A 7,093-nucleotide genomic window follows, 5' to 3' on the forward strand; every position below is an offset into this window, starting at 1 on the left:
GAAGGTTAATGCCAGACTTGGGGAGCATACAGCTCTGCAGTTCTGTTCCAAGATCTGCAACCTTTGAGCATTTTAAGAATTAAACATTGCATTTAATTAATTCCTTTGGCAAAATCACATTGCTTGTTTTTCAGCTGCATTATTGATGGAGAAATAAGAAGCACAAAATGATTTTGCAGTACCTAGGACTTTGGGTAATCTGTGTATATGACTGAGGTATAAATGACTTAAAGCCCAGGGGTTTTAAGTCACATGGTTGAGAATGCCATATGGTCAGGGAAGGATGTACATGGTTTGTTTCACATATCAGACTCAGCCATGACACCTGAGTCATAACTCAGGTGACATTACTGAAACAAACAGGGATTTGTTTTCTTGAATGGTGTATTTGCTTGATAAAGAAGAAACAGGGGGAAAACCCCACATAAATCCATGGAGATTATTTGTCTGAGAGACAGGTGAAGATTTGTAGTTTGATCCCGGAAAGAAGCTGAGAGAGAAGGAGAGCTGGGCAGCTTCCTATCTAGGAGTCACCTTGGCACTGTGAGTTAAACTCCCTAGAGTTTCATTCCTGATGTACCTGGAAAGAAGAGGCTCTGTAAATTACTTGTGAGCAAGCAGGTCTGTGCTCATGGCACAACATGCAGCACCCTGAGTGCTTGCTAGATCAAGAGGAAAGATTCCAGTGACCTCGAGGCAAATCTTGTTTGATTCAAAACAGTTTGTAAACTTGGAGGGATAGTAGTGACTCATTTTACTTTCAGTCATCTTTGGCTTCCCATATCCCTATCTCTACTTGTCAGTGCCCTTTCATAAAGAGGGGCATCTTGAGTGCTGTGTTATAGTGCTTTCTCTTATTTTTAGGCCTGTCTCCAAATCTTCCCATGTTTTTATCAGACAGGTTTTCCTTCCGTCTTGGAAGTAAGTTTTCAAGATCTGCCCTTCTTCATGCCTCTACGTGAATGTAGGGCAAACAGATGGGTAAGAGCCAGATGTGTCAGGCTTCTTAATATGTGAAGTGAAATAATCTGAAGTAATGATTTCAGAGATTAATCGCATTAGGCCTCAAAGACAGGTTACCTGTGAAGATAGCCTGAGGTGTCTGATGCTTAAGTTAGGCAGTATGCAGATAACAAAGCTGATGTGCTAAGAGACACTATGGTGAAGAGATCAGCAATAGGAGGCTAAAGGAGATATGTGAATTTCAAAGACTAATATACAAGAGTTTGTATGGTGCATGCAGAAGGATATCAGTAATCTTATATAGGTCATGGCCTTACCCTTTAGAGTATTTCCTGTTATTCTTTTTTTTCACAAGTACAATAGAAATACAAAAGTATTAGTTTAAGGGTGTACTCTTTCGCAGAAGTCTTACATAAGAAGCCAGGGAAAGGTTTTTGTTTTGTTTTCTTCCACACACTTCCTTTTAAGTAATCTATTTTCTTAAATCTCACCAGTAGGTGAAAAAATCCACCCCAAAGAAGCTGAACAGGGTGTTTGGCAGAAATACATTATTTTGTTATGGGCAGTATCGAAGTCAAGGCAGAGAGGAAAGAAGAAAAAGTGCAAGGTGGGATTACAAACTTTGATAGTAAGAACTACAGTAGGACAGAGGATCTGGCAGGCATCAGAAAGAGTGGCATCTCTTGCAACTCTGGCACCTCTTGTTTGATGTCCCCCTTTGCCCTATACCCTGGTTCTGCCATCCCATCTTGGAAGAAGCCTAGAGCTTGGGCCTAGCTGTACTTTTACAGGTAAACTGGTGGTAAAGTGGCTGATCTGGAGCCCAGAGGGTTGAAACGAATACAGGAGGGACAAACAAGGCTGGGTGACACAGCTTTGTCTATTTGCCCTGTTCTGTAGTTGCCTGCAAAGCATATCCATTGTAGTAGGGGAGTGAAGCAGTTTTTAGTGTTCATCAAAAGGGTTGCTCTCACTATGTAAGGCTAGACACACATTCAAGATGGTCTTGGTTATTTCCTAATTTGCCAACTTAAAGGGCTAAGAAAATAATTACTGTGTGATATAGGTTCACAGAAGTCTAATCTATGTAGACAGAAGCTAATAAACTTGTAAGCAAAATATGCAAAAGTAACAAAAAATCCCAAACCCTTATGTACTGTAAAAATATGGCATATATCAAGCATAAAGCCTGTGCAGCACATTAACATGCTTTCTGATCAAGATTTTATATGGGTTAAAAAATTAGAGGGAATTTTGAGGGTTGTGGTTCCCATGGCAGCCATACCTTTGGTGCCTTGTGCAAATATATAGTATTTTCTACTTGTGATGACTTCTGGAAAAATACAGAGTGAAACTAAGATTACAGTGGTAACATCACTCCAGATTGCCTGAGTCTGTGTGCATAGGTGCTCACTCATCAAGATCACTGTCCACAATCTGCATTAATGTAGCTTTTTATGTTTATTCTCTTACATTAAGAAAAGCAAACAGAAACAACATTAATTTTGAGTAATAATCCTTCCTATAGGCCTATTACCTCCTTGGATGCATGTCTCTGGAGGGGAAACTGCTGGTGAGATAAGTACAGGCGTGCTCATCCCAGCATGCAGGAAAGCAGACAACTGTCTCTTCTCTGCAACCTGGTGCTCTAGTGACTGAGAATCCCAGTGGGGCTGGATCAGAGCAGTCCTTCCTGCTGCTCCTGGAGCAGATCTTTTGCTATTCTTAACCTATTTTTCCAGCTCAGCGGCTGCATAACCCTTGTTACACGAAGGTGATGAGCAGTGGCTTCCCGGTGTGGTAATGGACAGGTTGCATGGTCTTGCCATCTAGAGCTTCTCTGTGGAAAGGTGGAAGCTGCATTTCCAACGTTAGTGTGACCTTGTGCTGTGGCACTGCAAAAGACTTGCTGCATTTGAGAGTCACCTAATGCACAGAGAACACAATATACACTTGCTAAGTAAGGAGAGTGCTGCACCACATGTAGATTATTCTGTATTTTGAATGGTCTAGAAGAGGCTTGTGGGTTGGTTGTTTTTTTCCTTTGGGATCCCACAGTCTAGATGCTAGAATCTCCTAGTGTCTAATGCTTTGTCACTGGACTCAACTGTCTACACATCAGTGTCTAGCACCATTTGAGATGCTCCAGGCTATCTCCTCTGGCCTCTAGCTGCTACAGAAGGAGTCCTGGAACTGCTGTTCCCTACCTGCCAGCCCCCGTGCATCCCCGAAGGCACTCTGCAGCATCGCAAAGAGCACTAGATACCTCCGCTGAGAAACCAAAACAAACCCCAAGCCTTTGTGTTGTCCTGGGCAAGATGCCGTGTGTCATTAAAGTCTTACCCTTCGATTACATGAGGGTAATGACACTTCCCTGCCTCTGAGGGATGCTGGGAGAGGTAATTAACTGAATTTATGCTTGTATAGCATTTTGAAGATGAAATGTGGTGTGGAAATTAAGTGTTACTTCACTAGAAACTTTGTGATGGTGGCTCCCTAGTGGAAAGCCTGCCGTTCCAGTTAAGGGGTAGCGGTGCTGATAACCAAAGTAAGTATTCATGTAATTAAAACGGTGTCAGCTGGAGAGCCTTTACATGGAATATACAAGATTAAAAATAACATTAATTTTTAACAGCTGAATGGAGCTAATCTGTCTGCTGCAAGTCCCTCATCCTCCACTGCTTGACAAGCTGTGAGTAAACTTGAAACATGAGACTCAAAGGAGAGGTTGTGTAAATGTTGATGAAGACCTTTGTACCCAGTGTGGGGCTTGCAGCCGCAAGTTACTACAGCCCTTGCAGGGCACTGGTGCTATTCAAGGTCTGTCCAGTGATTTTTTTTTTTTTTTTTTTTTTTTTTTTTTTTTTTTTTTTGCTTGTTAACATTCACCAGGGTCTGGACTTTAAATATTTCATGCAGTACCAAATCCTCTGCCTATTATTCCAGTGTGTATTTCTAGTGAATTCAATGGATCGTACAGATCCCCTGCTGAACCATGTATGGAGGTCAGCAGTGGGCAGCCTATGAAAGCAGTGGAAAACTGATGCTCGATGTCTCCTCTCGCCGATGCACCCCCAGATGCGCACTCTCTGAAGGAACGGGGCGGTAGCTCCTCCCTGCACAGGGCAGGAGCAGTTGCAGGAGAGGGTGCTCCTGGCAGTGCTCGCTGCCAGGGGGATTTCAGACCAGGTTCCTAGCAGCTGCCAGCGCTGCGCTAAAATGCTGATGATTTTTTAATTATATTAGTAAGGCTATGATATTATTTTACCTCTGTCTCCCTGAAAGAGCAGAAGTAGCTTGTAAGAGAAACCGCAGATCTCCATTTGTGCTCAAAAGGCTGTGTGACCTCTGGCTAAAAAAAATCCCAAGAAAACAAAGAGTTCCCGCCAGGCATGGCCGACCCTGCAGCACTCCGCTCAGACCGTGCAAGCTGGGGCTCCCGCATGCCTGGCAGCCATCGGGCGAGTTTCCCCATTGAAACAGCCTGACAGGCTGAAACTGGGAGCATGAAGCAGCTAACGGTGCACGGCGGGATTGTCATACGCAAGATGGGATGGATGCACACATGGATTCTGGGGATTCTCCGGTATTTGCAGAAAAATTAATTTGCTGAGGTCTTTACGGGAGCTGATACTATAGCACAAAGTGATGACTGCAATCAAACTGAATTGTGGAGAAACCTAGCTGAAGCTTAAAATGGCTTTTAAACTATTAACTAGATTTTTTTTTTTACTGGGCTTGAATAGTTTATAAAAAATTCAAACGAATATTTTGATTAAAGTAACAAAACCTGTAATTTGAAGCCTTACTCTCCTGCACATACCTATTTTAAACTAGTGTTGCTCCATCAGCCTCAGTGCGTACACTCCCACCTCAAGCAGTTTATTTGCCCACTTGGATTACAGGCAGAGAAGCACAACCAGAGCCAGCAGTCACAGAAAACAGCTGCCCAGTGTGCACCCCACCAAGGTGATGGACACCTCCCCTCCAGCCGGGGCAGACCCCCGCAGCCCCCACCTCCTGCTGCTTCTGCAAGAGTGCAGCAGAACACCGTGGGCAAGCCCCGGGATTGTGTGCTACAGCTGGATTCACCGGAGCAAAAATCAGGCCCGGAGGGTTTGGGGTTCTGCTCTCATGGGAACACAGGGCTGTTGGCGTGGCCAACAAAGGGCAGACCAAAGTCCCTGGAGTCCTTCACCCTGTTTCTGGCAAACAGGCGTCTCTTGAGGCTGTGCCAGCAGAGCTCCCTGGGTTGACGCCAGGCTCTCAGCTGGCCCCACGCCAAGCCCGGGAGCGGCAGAGCAGGAGGTGCTGGAGCTCCGGCATCGCGGCCAGCGCTTATCGGGCATTTGCACTGTCAGGAGGAAAATGGGTACGCGCGTGTTTGATGGTGCTTGGTGGTGGCTGGCAAGGCCTCTTCTGCGGGGGAGCAGAACCAGGACTACAGAGCAAAACATGCTTCAGGTTACTGGTGATTAAAGTTTTTGTCATGAAAAAGTGAAAACATTACCTTTGGAACTGGTCAAAGACAGAACATTGTCCAGAAAGGTTATCTGAAAGAAGTTCTTTTACATTAGAAACTGTCAAAATGTTTATGCATTCAGGAATGTTATTTTGTCTACTGAAAGGATCCAGGCACCTAAATGGATGCAACTAAAACACTGTGTGTGTGTGTATAAACATATATTAGGAAAATATATTTAAAATATCAACTAGGTTAAAAATCAATAAAGTCCAAAGAAAGCCTGTACCTTTTCATATATTATATCTATGTGATATATAATGACCTACTAAGGATTTCATTCACAGTGTAGAAAAAGAAAAGCTTATTCATAGATTTTTAGCTAGGATTTTATTTGTAACTCAACTCTTAATGTCATTTGCTATATAAATTGCTTTACAAATCCCAACCCACATAAGCATATGCCAGAGGTAACTTCCCATGTGGTTTCATTTGGATATACTTTTCAGCAATCCTTGACACAAACTATTCTGCATTCTCCAATATTTACCACATTTACATTTTATTAGTACAGCAGGTGTCAGTACACCAAAGGATGAGGTGGTTTGTATTTTATTTTTGTTTTTGCTTAACTCAGCTGTGTTGGGTAATCCTGGAGATAATTGCGCAATTGTTTGATTCAGTACAAAATCCCGGTGAAAATGCTAATTAATATGCAATTAGAAAATACCTAAATGATACAACAGGGTGAACTACCCCATTTCTGCAGTGGGAAATCAAGACTTCCAAACAGAATGCATCTAGGCAGGTCTCCAGAATAACAAAAGTGAGTTTTTATTTTTATTTTTAAATGTGATTTCTTCTCTGGGGACACTGGGTGGCTGAGGAGCAGCTGAGTTTTTTCATGAGCAAGAAGCAGAACTCAGCTGGGTTTGTACAGCTGTCAGTGAAACGAGGCTTCTGGGTGCTGTTTTAATATAAGCAATTAATAAGTGGGAATGCAGCTGTGAAATGCATTAGCCAGGTATTGTAATACAATTTCCACAGTATCGCGTAATTAATATTTATGTGACCACTTGGCATCTGTTATGAAATTTTTTCCATAGGTCAGCAGACATCTCCAGCCTTGCCAAAAGGATGAAGTGCAGCGCAGGAGAAAGCCTGCAGACTTTGCACCTGGTGTGCACGCTGGGAACCATTGTCCCTCTGGGTTTGTGTGATCTGGAGTGCCTTCATAAAATGTGACCAGAGCAGGTACACAAGTTCCCAGTCAGGACACAGGCACTGTGACTGTTGCTTTTGGTGGACCGAAGAAAAAGTCCCTTTCCACATTCACTTGTGTCGAGAGACTTTTAAAAGCCTGCCTGTAGGCTCTGCCAGGGCCAAGCTTTGTTGCTGTTCTGGAACAGGCTGCGGCATCCACAAAAACCTGGTCTGCATTGAACCGCGTCCAGCCCTGTCGGCACGCGCCCCAGCTCGTCGACGCCTGTGACTCCGAATGGGCACGTGGGCCCAGCGGGACAGTGCCCGTACCTTTCCAGAACCAGCGCAGTTTAAACCTCCCAACGGTCCCTGGCAGGCGGCCCGCTGTGTCACGTGCCTGCGAACTGCTCGGCTACGCTGGTCCGTCCTCGGCTGTGGAGGAAGACAAGGTTATGGTACCCAGCT

This window comes from Buteo buteo, chromosome 8 (genome assembly GCF_964188355.1).
Source record: "Buteo buteo chromosome 8, bButBut1.hap1.1, whole genome shotgun sequence".
Taxonomy (NCBI): domain Eukaryota; kingdom Metazoa; phylum Chordata; class Aves; order Accipitriformes; family Accipitridae; genus Buteo; species Buteo buteo.